This window comes from Esox lucius, chromosome 11, assembly GCF_011004845.1.
Source record: "Esox lucius isolate fEsoLuc1 chromosome 11, fEsoLuc1.pri, whole genome shotgun sequence".
Lineage (NCBI taxonomy): Eukaryota > Metazoa > Chordata > Actinopteri > Esociformes > Esocidae > Esox > Esox lucius.
Genome location: NC_047579.1, coordinates 10,432,099 through 10,448,019, shown reverse-complemented (window position 1 = coordinate 10,448,019; position 15,921 = coordinate 10,432,099). Strand labels below are relative to the sequence as shown.

At 43.2% G+C, this 15,921-nt stretch overlaps 1 protein-coding gene and 1 pseudogene across 1 annotated transcript in view; one reads left to right on the top strand and one right to left on the bottom strand.

Moving 5' to 3' along the window:
* The window catches only part of LOC114834060, a 202,607-nt pseudogene that overhangs the window by 122,300 nt on the left and 64,386 nt on the right, over positions 1 to 15,921 (top strand).
* Positions 1 to 15,921, bottom strand: part of LOC114840304 (NACHT, LRR and PYD domains-containing protein 3-like) — an 82,873-nt gene that overhangs the window by 26,693 nt on the left and 40,259 nt on the right. The window lies entirely within an intron of this gene.

The window sequence follows — 15,921 nt, the reverse complement described above, 5'->3', positions numbered from 1 at the left end:
TGAGAGGGGGGTACATGTCTGTTTATGTAGGAGGGGTAGAGCAGGTGATTATGTGGGATGAGAGGGGGGTACATGTCTGTTTATGTAGGAGGGGTAGAGCAGGTGATTATGTGGGATGAGAGGGGGTACATGTCTGTTTATGTAGGAGGGGTAGAGCAGGTGATTATGTGGGATGAGAGGGGGTACATGTCTGTTTATGTAGGAGGGGTAGAGCAGGTGATTATGTGGGATGAGAGGGGGTACATGTCTGTTTATGTAGGAGGGGTAGAGCAGGTGATTATGTGGGATGAGAGGGGGGTTCAAACAGGGTTATGAGTAACAGTTTGTATGAACAGATTAATCCTGGAGTCTTATGTGTTAAATCAGCTGCCACTCTGATCCGAAATAAACGTCTTTAACAGTTGTTCCGTTGTCTTCTGAATGTTTTCTACTTTATTGTTAACATGCATTACTTGTCACTATTGCTGTGACGAGTTTGATTTAAATCCTACTATTGCAGTTTAGATGGTTTGAAATGGTTGATGAATTTGCAACGGTGATTTCAATGAAGTCAGTGATGAGGGCAATATATGAAGTCCCATTCACCTGTGTTTCTCCCTGCACCATGGCATGCCCATTTCTGAATGACGTTTTGGATGAAGAAGCGCTGATATTTAGACGTGCTTTCAAACGTGAGAGGGTGTTTCGGGACAGATCAGACCCTTTAGCTTTTCCCGACGAGTACCTGCATGAGAGGTATCGATTTACTGGAGATGGAATCCGTTATTGTGTGGCACTGCGTTTTTTTAGAAGCAGCATGTTTTTATATGCCGTGGGACATGCCGAAATTCTAAATAAAGGCACTATTTGCCGTTGTGTCAGAAGTGTGTTTGGCACTGAAATCCTTGGCACACATCTTTATTACCTTCGCTGGCCACAGAAGAATGTGCTTCATCAAAGAGGATTTCTACAAGATTGCAGGTAACATGAATTACAGATTACAAAAACGTGTTACAACAGTCACAGGATATACTCAGACTATTTTGTGTTACAGCTTTCCCTAATGTCATTGGTGCGCTGGACTGCACACAGATCCACATTAAACGCCCCTCAGGGGCCCACGAGGGAGATTGTGTCAATAGAAAATCCTTCCACAGTATCAATGTTCAGGTTATAATTATTTAGTTACTGTCAACTTGCCCAAATGTATTCTGTGCATGAAATGTATACTGAATAGGAAACATTGCATTGTTTCAGATGATCTGTGATGCTGCCTGCATCATTACCAATGTGGAGGCAAAGTGGCCTGGGTCCGTCCATGACTCCCGAGTTTTTAGGTCCAGTACCATTTCCCAGCGACTATCACAAGGTAGGCCACACACATTTCACTGATAAACACAATTGCGTCAAAGGTTTTACTTGTGTAGTTTTAATGGTTACATTTTGTATTCTCAGGTGAATTCTCTGCCGTTCTGCTGGGAGACAAGGGTTATGCCTGTGAGACATACCTTCTCACTCCCCTTGCAGACCCTCAGACAGCAGCACAGCAAGGACATCACTGTGACATCACTGTAGCCTGCACTGTCCAACACAATATTACCTGTCTGAGGAAGGAAAGGGGTCCAGCAGTGGCACCGGAGATTGAGTGGGACAATGCAGCTATATTCCCAGATGACATTAATGGCAGGCTGGTCAGAGACCAATACATTATTTCAGATGAGTGATTTCCTTGTCTTGTCCTTCTCCAATAAAGGATTGTTTGTGTTACTCCTTAATTAGGCCTAATGTTTTATTAGATATTATTGTGGCTGACTTTGGTTTCATAACCTCAATTTTCATCTCACCTCACTGAACTAATAACTTTGCATAGTGTAGTGTACATTCATCACACAGGGAACACCACAATGCTTCTTAAGCTTTTTATTTTAGTGCTGTCACTTGTCAGTTTGGAGCTTGGGAGAGAGAAAAAAAAACATGATTGATACATTGTTTTACAGATGAGCTAACAGTGGGGATTGAAGTCACTTTTCTAGTTTCTGGATTTTCCTCAGTGTTCTATTCTTGATTTCTATACCAAGGTCCAGATCCTGGAGAGTCCTTTTACTCACAGCAATATGTGCATCTGCCAGCTCTATTTGCTTGTTCAGATGTCATGTATACAGAAATCTTACAGTTTGTGAATTCTGTAAACCACCCATTGATTAGCACAGCAGGAATTGTGCATAATTCAGATTTCCATTAGCCCATACTTACTATGTTGCCAGGCTGGCTGTCATACTGTACTGCGTCTGGATCCTGTTACATACAGATCCTTCCATCACAGGCCTTCCTTGGTTCCTTAGTCTGCAGCTGCTGCCCCCCCCCCCAGTGCCAGACAAATGAGTCTTCTTCTTAACTACTAAAATCCGTTTAGATAAAATGTGAGCAGGAATCTTGTAAGTAGTTTCTACATACCATTTGCACACTGTTAAGAATTAAGGCACTTACCAGCTTGCAAAATGTTTTTATATTTGATCTTTACTTGTTGCCAGGTTCTTTTTTGCCCAGTCACATTTGTTCTGTATGAACATTAATTGTAGGAAGATATTTAGACTTAGACATAGCTTCTAGAGATTTGTGCACATGGTTGTAAAACATTCTCGCATGAGTTTGAAATTAAGCCTAGTCTTTAGGGTAAATTTCCTGAGGAACATTAATTCCCTCTGCTCACTTTTATGGCAAAGTAGGCTAAATAATATAATGTTATTTATATTGTGCTTTACATGATAGGCTACTCAAAGACACCTACAGTACAACCAGCACATTTAGCACACAACGAGATACAGCACTGAAACCGACACATAAAACAAGCATATTAAAAGCAATTAAAACAGTGTACAACTTTTCTAGAAAGTAGATATTTTTAAATCTTTACGCATTCAGTCGGTCCGCTATTGTCTGCCAGGCTTTTTCTCTCTGTTTAATAACAGCCGCCGTATTTCCTTTTCTGCATATTATATGCTTTACCTCCTCATAACTTTCCATAATTAGTTGCTGCTCCTCGGGTGAAAAATATGCCGCACGCGTCTTCTCCATCTCTGAATCTGTGATCGATACCGTGGTCTATTTAAGAACACCGTGGACGTGCACTTATCCCGACTATCTACACCTGGCTTGACATAGCTTCACCTTCTCATCCTGGCTCCGCAAACGTGCAACCGAATAAGCCGCGATGAGCGGATCACGCTAAGTCAAGCTGCGCTTTTTCAGTTATCCTGGATTTCTTCATTCTACTTTTGTGCAACAGGCCCCTGGTTTGCAGAAGAATTTGTTTTTTACTCTGTATAAGGTTCAAGATGACATCTGTACTTCGTGATTACACCAGTGACAACCCTGACTTTCGAAATAGGCTGCAGAACGAAGGAGTGAAAATAAAGATAATAATGAAAATATACGATGAAAACACCAAAGAAGTGTTTTCTAAATATTTATAGAACTCCGATACCACCATTTGATTATCCGGCTTCTAAAGTGAAGTTGCACATTTTAGCCATGGGAGCTGAATATACAAACGACACCTGTGGCGTGGAGTACCAAATCACTGACTGTGAAGTATTACACCAGGTGGTGTGTCATGAAATGAAGTCAGTCATGAGAGGTTACACTATCGACACTGGTTTGGAGATCGATTGGGAAGGTGTACCGACCTCCAGAGACAATGCAGCATACAGTAAAAATCTGAAGGAAAAATGTACTTCCTTTCGGTTTTGTTGAGCTTTCTTCCCTCACGAGGAACATAAGCGACGGAAAGATCGCTAAAATGTCAGAGGTAAAGATACCAGTTAACGTTAACGTTATAGGAAGGCTGGTCAGGTGGTGGTGGTGGTGGTGGTGGTGGTGGTGGGGTATAGGAAGGCTGGTCAGGTGGTGGTGGTGGTGGGGTATAGGAAGGCTGGTCAGGTGGTGGTGGTGGTGGGGTATAGGAAGGCTGGTCAGGTGGTGGTGGTGGTGGTGGTGGTGGTGGGGTATAGGAAGGCTGGTCAGGTGGTGGTGGTGGTGGGGTATAGGAAGGCTGGTCAGGTGGTGGTGGTGGTGGGGTATAGGAAGGCAGGTCAGGTGGTGGTGGGGTATAGGAAGGCAGGTCAGGTGGTGGTGGTGGTGGGGTATAGGAAGGCTGGTCAGGTGGTGGTGGTGGTGGGGTATAGGAAGGCTGGTCAGGTGGTGGTGGTGGTGGTGGTGGTGGTGGGGTATAGGAAGGCTTGTCAGGTGGTGGTGGTGGTGGTGGGGTATAGGAAGGCTGGTCAGGTGGTGGTGGTGGTGGGGTATAGGAAGGCTGGTCAGGTGGTGGTGGTGGTGGTGGGGTATAGGAAGGCTGGTCAGGTGGTGGTGGTGGTGGTGGTGGTGGTGGGGTATAGGAAGGCTGGTCAGGTGGTGGTGGTGGTGGTGGTGGTGGTGAGGTATAGGAAGGCTGGTCAGGTGGTGAAGGTGGAAAAGGTTTTTATCTAACTCAGCAATGCCTCAACCAAATATATCCAAACAAGAAAAGTTGTAATTTCACAACAAATTTTGCCAAACCGATAGAGCTACAGGGGAGCTGGGAGGTAGGCCTCAGCAAGATTATATACCCACATAGCTGGACAAATATCATGAAAAATAATTTTGGGTTTTTCTACAAATTAGACTCTAAACCTCCTGTAGCTATCAGACTCAAAACATAGAAGCGGTTGTCTATGGGATGAACCAGGCCTTAAATGAGAAGATTAAGAATGTGTTTTTAGGTTATGATGATATTCAAAGGAGAGTAAAAATTGTGGGCGATGAAAGCTAGTCAGCTATCAAGACTAGAGGTAGTTTAGCCTACATTTTAGGGATGCGTTCTGACAGATGGTTGGAAACAAAAGATAATTTGAGCCCACTGCCTGTAGACACACATGCAGGATTTATAACGTTTGTGTTCACCGATATTATATATTTTCAAAGGGTCGGAGACAGTTTTGTGCCACTCCTACGGACAGTTCATACAGAGGGAACAGACAGAGATATTATCACAATTAATTATATGCGGCCACGCTATGTACCTGTAACCAATAAGTAATATTGAAAACATACAGATTGAGATTAAGACGGATCAGAATCTAAATATAGTGTTTGATTGGGGTAAAGTGATTGTTAAACTCTTTAACCGGTTCAATCTTCTTTACATATTTAAAGATGTTACACAATCTTCAACTTGATCCTAACCGGTCCAATCTTCTTTACATATTTAATGATGTTACACAATCTTCTATTTGACCTTATCCGGTATATATCTTCTTTACATATTTAAAGATCTTACCCAATCCACAACTTGACCCTAACCGGTACATATCTTATTATGTTGACCAAGTAGGGTACGGACTCCCTGGTTATTATGGTTCCATACTATGTATGGTTCAGGGGGGGTGGTACATTTCATAATCTGTTTAGGATGGTTATACCATTCATGAAGAGAGGCTTCAGCAAAGCCAAGCAACATTTGAAAAATGCTGTGACAAATATAGTGGGCTAGGTATTAACGAACGTTATGCGTAAACGTACAGCATCAGATCCTGAACAACAAAGAGGCTCCGGTGGACTCATGATGCTGGTTCACAGAACTAAAAAGACCCCCTGGTGTGTGGATGCCTCCCCCTAAAAAGAGACCCCCTGGTGTGTGGATGCCTCCCCCTAAAAAGAGACCCCCTGGTGTGTGGATGCCTCCCCCTAAAAAGAGACCCCCTGGTGTGTGGATGCCTCCCCCTAAAAAGACCCCCTGGTGTGTGGATGCCTCCCCCTAAAAAGAGACCCCCTGGTGTGTGGATGCCTCCCCCTAAAAAGAGACCCCCTGGTGTGTGGATGCCTCCCTCTAAAAAGAGACCCCCTGGTGTGTGGATGCCTCCCTCTAAAAAGAGACCCCCTGGTGTGTGGATGCCTCCCCCTAAAAAGAGACCCCCTGGTGTGTGGATGCCTCCCCCTAAAAAGAGACCCCCTGGTGTGTGGATGCCTCCCCCTAAAAAGACCCCCTGGTGTGTGGATGCCTCCCCCTAAAAAGAGACCCCCTCGGTCAACGGTTAAAATAAAATGTTTGGTTTCCCTCCTGATTTTGTACATTTGTCCACTGACAAAGAAACGGTCAGTCTATAATTTTAATGGTAGGTTTATTTGAACAGTGAGAGACAGAATAACAACAAAAAAATCCAAATAAAAACGCATGTCAAAAATGTTATAAATAGATATTTTGACCCTGGAAGGTCATGCTAGACACAAATACAGGTATGTGTAAACCCATTGAATCATTTTGTCGGGTTTCTAAGTCATAAAAGACATTTTTATCTGATGGCTTCTCTTTATTCAAAGATTGAATATAACATTCGTGGACCTTTTCAAATCCACCAATGTCATCCAAAAGCCCTTTACATATTGGACAACATTTCCTTGCTTCATTTGTGTGGTTCTGGGTTATACATTTTTAGATTAGAATTGACATGGCATAAGGGACATCTCTTATTGATGTCACACCAGCTGGCAAAATGACCTGCCAGCCCCCAATGTGTCCTACAGTCCCCAATGCTTCTCCTCATAAGCACATTAAAGTATTTTTCTCCAATATGCCAGATCAAAAGTGCTTCAATGTAAGCTGTTATTTCGTCGCATTGGAAGCGAGAAGCTGACAAATGAAACAGATAAGAGTTTTTCAGATTTTATTATAGTTAAGGACAATAAAACTAACATTAGAAGGCATACTTTAATGTGGATAACCAAAGGTGGTAGAAATACACAGTAAAATACAATCTATTTCATAATTACACTTGATGAAAAGAAAATAAATGTGGTAAATTTGTTTTCAGTTAATACTCCATAACATACCTTCATGCAGTCATGCTGTTCCTTATTCTTTCCTATACCTTGTGAACTTCACCCTTACTTAACATGGAACTTCCTAGTAAGTCCATCATCATTAACTAGTTCTTATATGGTACCAACAGTTACAGTGTAGTTACAAGGAAAGAGGGCTGTAATTTGAAGCGTTGTCTGTTCCCACGTAGTTACAGTGTGGTTAAATAAATGTTCTTGTTGAAGAACATTTATTTAATTGTCTCTTGACAAAACTGGCTCAAAGGATGATACAGTAGGGTGAACAAGTATTTGATACACTGCCGATTTTGCAGGTGTTCCCACTTACAAAGCATGTAGAAGTCAGAATTTTTTATCATAGGTGCTCTTCAACTGTGAGTGACCGAATCTAAAACAAAAATCCAGATAATCACATTGTATGATTTTTAAGTAATTCATTTGCATTTTATTGCATGACATAAGTATTTGATACATCAGAAAAGCAGAACTTAATATTTGGTACAGAAACCTTTGTTTGCAATTACAGAGATCATACTTTCCTGCAGCAGGGATTTTGGCCCACTCCTCCATACAGACCTCCAGATCCTTCAGGTTTCGGGGCTGTCGCTGGGCAATACAGACTTTCAGCTCCCTCCAAAGATGTTCTATTGGGTTCAGGTCTGGAGACTGGCTAGGCCATTCCAGGACCTTGAGATGCTTCTTACGGAGCCACTCCCTAGTTGCTCTGGTTGTGTGTTTCGGGTCGTTGTCATGCTGGAAGAGCTAGCCACGACCCATCTTCAATGCTCTTACTGAGGGAAGGAGGTTGTTGGCCAAGATCTCGTGATACATGGTCCCATCCATCCTCCCCTCAATACGGTGCAGTCGTCCTGTCCCCTTTGCAGAAAAGCATCCCCAAAGAATTATGTTTCCACCTCCATGCTTCACGGTTGGGATTGTGTTCTTGGGGTTGTACTTATCCTTCTTCTTCCTCCAAACACGGCGAGTGGAATTAAGACCAAAAAGCTCTATTTTTGTCTCATCCGACCACATGACTTTCTCCCATTCCTCCTCTGGATCATCCAGATGGTCATTGGCAAACTTCAGACGGGTCTGGACATGCGCTGGCTTGAGCAGGGGGACCTTGCGTGCGCTGCAGGATTTTAATCCATGATGGCGTAGTGTGTTAATAATGGTTTTCTTTGAGACTGTGGTCCCAGCTCTCTTCAGGTCATTGACCAGGTGCTGCCGTGTAGTTCTGGGCTAATCCCTCACCTTCCTCATGATCATTGATGCCCCACGAGGTGAGAACTTGCATGGAGCCCCAGACCGAGGGCGATTGACCGTCATCTTGAACTTCTTCCATTTTCTAATAATTGTGCCAACAGTTGTTGCCTTCTCACCAAGCTTCTTGCCTATTGTCCTGTAGCCCATCCCAGCCTTGTGCAGGTCTACAATTTTATCCCTGATGTCCTTACACAGCTCTCTGGTCTTGGCCATTGTGGAGAGGTTGGAGTCTGTTTGATTGAGTGTGTGGACAGGTGTCTTTTATACAGGTAACGAGTTCAAACAGGTGCAGTTAATACAGGTAATGAGTGGAGAACAGGAGGGCTTCTTAAAGGAAAACTAACAGGTCTGTGAGAGCCAGAATTCTTACTGGTTGGTAGGTGATCAAATACTTATGTCATGCAATAAAATGCAAATTAATTATTTAAAAATCATACAATATTTGTCTCTCACAGTTGAAATGTACCTATGATAAAACTGACAGACCTCTATATGCTTTGTAAGTATGAAAACCTGCAAAATCGGCAGTGTATCAAATATCTGTTCTCCCCACTGTATGTGACCTTTACAGAGATGTAGAGACACAATCCACATTTATTTATATTTTAGTCTTTAAGAATCAATTAGTGTAATAAGTATAAAACAATAAAATCCACTTTCCACGATCCACTTTTGTTTATTGCTGTTGTAACAGCAGAATGTGGTCCACATGACAAATGGGATGTTCACCCGGTTGTTCAGATTGTGACCCCTGGAACTGCTCCGGTCACTAGGTAGGCTTTTATTTTTCTGTTGCCATCTATACAGTTCTTCTCAAAGATTTTCCTGACGCTGCATTCCATATTTCTCCAGCTGACTCGGTTGAAAGATCTTAACTGGGGGACTGCATTGGTGAAGGTGAAAGTAGACCTCTTGGCATGTTGTTGATGTTGTCAAGCTGCATGAACAACAGTCATAGATTTAAATAATTTACAAGTCCATACACAAATTCAAATGTTCATACGTTACGTTATTCACAAATTATAACTTGTACAATCCAGACTAGATCTGCAAATAGTATGCTGATGTCTCAAAGATACACTTTGTCTGTGCCAGTAAACAACTACAACCTTCTTGGGGCTCTATCTTCCATGGTTTGTTTTTTGGTCTGGGTCCTCTGTCAGTACCAGTGTCTCTGTAGGCTGAGAACACAGGGAGCCTGTTGGTCATGTTGTAGAGAGTCGGAAACCTGTAGCTGTTGTCGTACTTCTGGCAGATCGGTTTGTGGCGTTTCTGGTCTTGGTCCTCCCCATTAACCAAAATACCTGGAATATTCGGTGTCTTCCTGTCCATTATGCATTTCTCACACTGAGGGACAGAGACCAGTTGGTAGACTGTAGACTGAACACCTCAGAGAAAAATATGAAGTAACAGAGACCAGTTGGTAGACTGGAGACTGAACACCTTAGAGACAAAGATGAAGTAACAAAGACCAGTTGGTAGACTGGAAACTAATGTTCCAAGTCAGGACTGGCTGCTTAAATAGTTTAACTGATACTTCTGTTGTCTTAAGGATTGAATTTGCTTGAACCTCTTCCTGGAACATGTTACTTAAGGCCAGTTCTGTGGAAACAGTATGGTGATCTGACCTCCAAGACTTTTAATAAAAATAACCATGAATAGATTATAGATTATCTGTGAAATTATATTGTACATATACTTTTGATTTTTAGCCCAATGATTTTCTCCAAATGGGAGATTCTGCACAGAATTATCACAATGTGACTCCAGGTGTAACTTAATTAACAGATTTTCAGGGACCCCAAGACCCCTCAACCAACTAACAGATGGGAACAACATCAGGGTCAGAGGTCAGCGATGAGTGACTCTACACATAAAAGGAGCCATTGATCCATCAATGCCCCAGGAGGCCAACCGACAACATTCCCTGTCAATTATCTTACTGAAATATTTACTGTTATGATATCTGGGAGAAGATGAGTTTAAGGTAGTTAAAATATAAAATGTCCATGGCCTGAGACAAAATGTTCCTGGGCAACGTACCCTATAATAAAAAAACACGGAGACATTTTATTCCGACATCTGTAAATGTGTAGGATGTGCCCTACGGACAAGTCCTTCTCTTCTTCCCTCTCTCCCCACCAGGAGACCAGGAGGCCTGATCACCATGCACTTTCCATGGAATGACATGGGCCTAATGTCACCATGAGTCATGTTGACATGCTGAAGAGGCAAATATAAACTTCCCTTAGAATATAGAATAAATATGTCTTCTAACCACGTTGTCTCTCCCCATACCTTCACTCCTGCTGTCTCTCCCCTGGTCACCCTCCTGTTGTCTCTCCCTCTGGTCTCCCTCCTGCTGTCTCTCCCCGTGGTCTCCCCCCTGTTGTCTCTCCCCCTGGTCTCCCTCCTCTTGTCTCTCCCCCTGGTCTCCCTCCTCTTGTCTCTCCCCCTGGTCTCCCTCCTCTTGTCTCTCCCTCTGGTCTCCCTCCTGTTGTCTCTCCCTCTGGTCTCCCTCCTGTTGGCTCTCCCTCTGGTCTCCCTCCTGTTGGCTCTCCCTCTGGTCTCCCTCCTGTTGGCTCTCCCCCTACTCTCCCTCCTATTGTCTCTCCCCCTAGTCTCCCTCCTGTTGTCTCTCCCCCTAGTCTCCCTCCTCTTGTCTCTCCCTCTAGTCTCCCTCCTCTTGTCTCTCCCCCTAGTCTCCCTCCTCTTGTCTCTCCCCCTAGTCTCCCTCCTCTTGTTGTCTCTCCCCCTAGTCTCCCTCTTGTTGTCTCTCCCCCTAGTCTCCCTCTTGTTGTCTCTAGAAATATTCTAGTGTTGAAATTACCTGAAAAGATATCAGACCCTCAGGAGTGATCATGTGTGATCAGTATGATCATAGATCAGTGTTGATGGTTGAGAAGCCTTATAGCCTGAGGGATAAAACTGTGAGTCTGGGAGTGCGTGCCCTGATGCTCCAGTAGCGTCCACTAGATGGCAGCAGTGTCAACATCTCTGATTATTGTTACGTCCCCACGCATTAGAGCAGGGGTGTCCAAATGATTCCACAGAGGGCCGAGTGTCTGCAGGTTTTTGGTTTTTCCTTTAAATTGATTCACAGTTCACCTAAACAACCAGGTGAGGGTAGAAATGAACCAATTAGTGACCTAATTAATCAATTTAAGTTGTCCTTTGAGTTATTTCATTTGTGGATCATTGTTTGTGCCATTTGTGGTGTGTCTCAGTTTGCGGTTTGCCTCCCCTTTTGTTTATTTTGTTGTTGCCTCGTGTCCTGCCTTCCCTGAACCATGACATTTTCTTTCTTTGAGGTTTTTTCCTCTGGTGTCCTTAGCACTTGACTGTAGCACAGCAAGATTATTCTGCCTCTAAAATACACATAAAAAACAAAATACAATACAGATTTATCCATATAGAACGTCTGTATTCATCAGTATGCGTCCATAAGCAGTAAAAGCAATTGACACACTCATAGACAAGATGTCAGCTAGGTTAAGTACAATGGTGTGTCGGTGATGTCTTGTGAGTGTCTTCCCTCTCCACACATATCCTAGGGTGATGATAAAATAAAACCTAAGTGAAATACAGTACCCCATCCCCTGCTGATTTGAGTCTGCACCAACTGCTGGATTGGATGTCCTCAGGAACAGGGCTGAAGAGAACGGCCAGCCATCGCCCTGAAGACCCAAGAAGGCTGGGAAGTCTACCCGACGCTCCGCCTCCTCCAAGATTATTCGCTGGAGGTCAGGAATGTAGATGTACGTCTTCTTCTTCACAACACACACACCCCAGCTCCTTGACTTCTTGTACAGTCTTATGTACCTGTTGTATGAATGTTCTCATTCCTCCACTGTGTTACCTGCTTAACTTACATTTTTAAAGCGATATTCATACAGACTCAAATAATCATATAATAATAAACGTTATCTAGTGCTAACACTGTGTCCTTGTCCCATGAAACTTTTCACATTTTCAGTAAACATACAAAAGTGCACACAACACATCTTGGTGCCATCTGCACCTTTGTTGGCTGGCTGTTCTCTGTGGTGTTTGTAGTCTAACGCTGCCAGAATGGTCCTCGCCTCATTCACAGGTGGTAAGAAAGCAAATCTTTTTCTTGCATACATCAGGATGTGGTTTTGGAATGACTCCAGATCTGATGTTGATCTGCAATTTTTACATTAGTGTAGTAGACATGTCACCATACCTACAGCATATTTATTTGAGTAAAAGTCATACATGTCATCATCAGTCTGTGACCTTCAGCACTCACTGGACCGGTTTGCAGCCGAGTGTGAAGCGGTTGGGATGAGGATCAGCACCTCTAAATCTGAGGCCATGGTTCTCAGCAGGAAACCAATGGAGTGTCTCCTCCGGGTAGGGAATGAGGCGTTACCCCAAGTAAAGGAGTTCAAGTATTTTGGGGTCTTGTTCGCGAGTGAGGGGACAATGGAGCGGGAGATTGGCCGGAGAATCGGAGCAGCAGGGGCGGTGTTGCATTCACTTTACCGCACTGTTGTGATGAAAAGAGAGCTGAGCCGGAAGGCAAAGCTCTCGATATACCGGTCAATTTTCGTTCCTACCCTCACCTATGGTCATGAAGGCTGGGTCATGACCGAAAGAACAAGATCACGAGTACAAGCGGCTGAAATGGGTTTTCTCAGAAGGGTGGCTGGCTTCTCCCTTAGGGATAGGGTGAGAAGCTCAGTCATAGGGAGTTGTTCCAGGCCCGTCCAGCTGGGAGGAGACCTCGGGGTAGGCCCAGGACTAGGTGGAGAGATTATATTTAGACACTGGCCTGGGAGCGCCTCGGGATCCCCCAGTCAGAGCTGGCAAATGTGGCTCGGGATAGGGAAGTTTGGGGTCCCCTGCTGGAGCTGCTGCCCCCACGACCCGATACCGGATAAGTGGATAAAGAACAGATTAGTTTCTATAACTTGTTTTCCCGCCAATGGTTAAGAACTGGCGGTCAGCTACCAGTGACTTTGACTAAAGAATTTGAATGTTAATAGAATATTGCAAACGGGCATTGTTTAATACAAAAAAGTCATGAAGTTCTTACTCAGTAACCTAACAACACTTAGTTATTTATACGCAGAACAGAACTCATCATCGCTATGTAGGCGACTCCGCGTTCAATAATTTCCAGTCAGATGTCCAAAAAAATCTTGATCTTCATTTTATTTCGGGAGTTCATCATATTGTAGTAAAACAATGTCATAATCCACATGTTGTATTGTTCAATTCAGAGCATATAACTTATACCTTACACCCTTTGAAAAAGGGTTGTTCCTTTCCCTGAATGAGAGTTAAAGAACCAAGTCATAAAAATGATCCAGTTTTCACATTACTAAAACGTGGGATTCCTAGCTTCCAAAATGGTGATTGTCTTGCCTTAGGTGCAAATCACATTCGCTACAGCGCCACCTACGGACACAGCAGTGTTTAAACACAGTAAAGAACTGTCCCCCATGAACCGATTAAAGTCGAGGCTACAGGCGAGTAGTTGAGCCGGTACCATGTTGTGGAAAATGGACATTAGTTCGAGGAAAAAAATATGGTAAGCAATGGCGAGAAAAGCTGGTGGCCGTCAAAGAGCCGCCATCTATTGCTCACTGGGTAAGTGCTTCTGTGGCTTGATTTGTAACACGCATCTATAATCAATTCATACATCTGTGATTGATGTCAACGCAGCTTTTGGTTTGGCAAGAACTGATTGCCCAAAGCGTGTGTTGGCGGTGAGATTTTGCGCAAAGCAAAGAAATGTGGATCATCTTTCTTTTCTCTTAAATCCTTAATTCTGCGAGCAAACTTGCAATAAAATAATTAATAAAGTCACATTTAAATGGTAAATGCATAAGCACGAATAAGGACAATTATATACTTTCATAATTGTTTTTTTATCACCTGTCTGTTTACTAAGTCGTTTTGTAGTAGTATTGTTCTTCGTTCACAAGTACACGTAACACCTACATTGTTCCTTCATAACTACCCAGTCTTACCATGTACTTACATTCTTGTTACTACATAGTTAGGTGGGAACTACCCTGTAAGTAACGGCCTGTAATTTGAAGGGTTACCAATGTTTCTAAAACGACAACCTGATTACGAGGTGGACTGCCGGCAGCAGCCATTTTAGGATTGTTTGTGATTTGGTCTTAGTGACTTAGGTGTCCTCTTGACTACTTCTAACTTTTCACAGATTTAGGAGCTGGTTTTAGCACTAAAACGCTTTGTGAATTACTCTTAGGCCAAACATTTAGGAGTCCTAAAGTTATGACTGACCCGCCCATTTTCTTTTTAAGAGTTACTCCTAAATCAGCAAGTTATGAACTTCTTTAAGCCTTAGGATGTTGAGGAGGGGAGAAAGAGAGGAGGAGATGAGATGAGAGGAGGGAGGAAGGTTTCATTTAAGTGAAAAGAAAGACAGGATGAGGAGGACACAGGAGAGGAGAATAGAGGAGTTGAAGAGAGGAGGAAAGAGGGAGGGAAATGAGCTATAGGGAGAGGAAGAGAGGAGCAGAAGGAAATAATATGAGAGGGTGAGAGGAGTAGGGGGAGAAGAAAAGAGGAGTAGAGAAAGAGTAGTAGCAGAAAATAGGAGAAGACAGAATGTAGATGTGGACATTGGGAGAGGAAGACAGGATGAAAGGGAGATGAAGAGAGGAGGAGAGCAGGGGAGAGGGACAGGGGCCAAACAAATTAAAGTGTGGAGAGGAAGAGTGGAGGTGAAGAGGAGACGCAGAGGGGAAGAGGAAGAGAGGAGGACAGAAAGAGAGGAGAGGACATAAAAAGGGGAGGAACAGAAGAGAATAAGTACAAGAAAATAACAGAGGAGAGGGATACAGGAGAGGAGGATAGGGGAGCTTGAGAGGAGGAGAGTGAGAGATGAGGAGAGAAAGAAATTAGCGGAAGGGTAGACAAGGAGTGGGTTAAAGGAGAGGAGTAGAAGAGGAGAGGAAAGGGGGAGTACAGAAAGATCTAGAGGAAAAGAAGACAAGAGGGAGAGGAAGTGACAAGAATAGGAAGAAAGGAGTAGAGGGAGAGACGAGGAGAGGGGGAGAGTAAGATGGGAAAAGAAGACAGGAGCAAGGATGAGGAGAATAAGAAAGGAGAAAAAGAGTGTGTGATGGTAATTCCATCGATCGACACTTAAAGGAGTAGGAACAGGGACAAAATTCCCCTTGGCACAATTTAACCATTTATTATTATTTGCAAATAAGAGAGACGCGTCAAACGCTTACAAACATTATCGTCTGAGGAGTCTCTAACTTAATACATGAACAGTCTGTATTTATCACAGTTAAAAGGGGTGTGGTAAGATGCTGCCCAGCTGTCCTATGTCAATAAAACACATTCCCTTTGTTCTTTTACTACTTAGGCTTCACACAAGGGGCAAGCTATCCTCTCCCACATGGGTAACCTCTTCAACTCTAGGAGAAGACTCACAGCATCTGGACAAACAACAGATAGACACTGATGGGTTTCACAGATTTACCGATTTACAAATAACCCTATAATCTGCTGATACCAGTCAACAATGACCCTAAACACCAGATCCCCCTCTCCTACATTCCTTTTCTTACCCAAACATGGGTACTCTAACTAGTAACCCATTTATACATGTATTGGACCAAGTATACATAAGTTCAAGAATGTCCACAACAAGTGGAAGTTAATCAAAGAAGTATCGGAGATTTTGATATATACTTATGTAATCAATGTAATCGATTAATGTATCAATCACACTCATACAACTAATCAGTATGGTAATCTGTATAATCATCAATATACAATGTGTCCTACATAATCACCAATATGTGT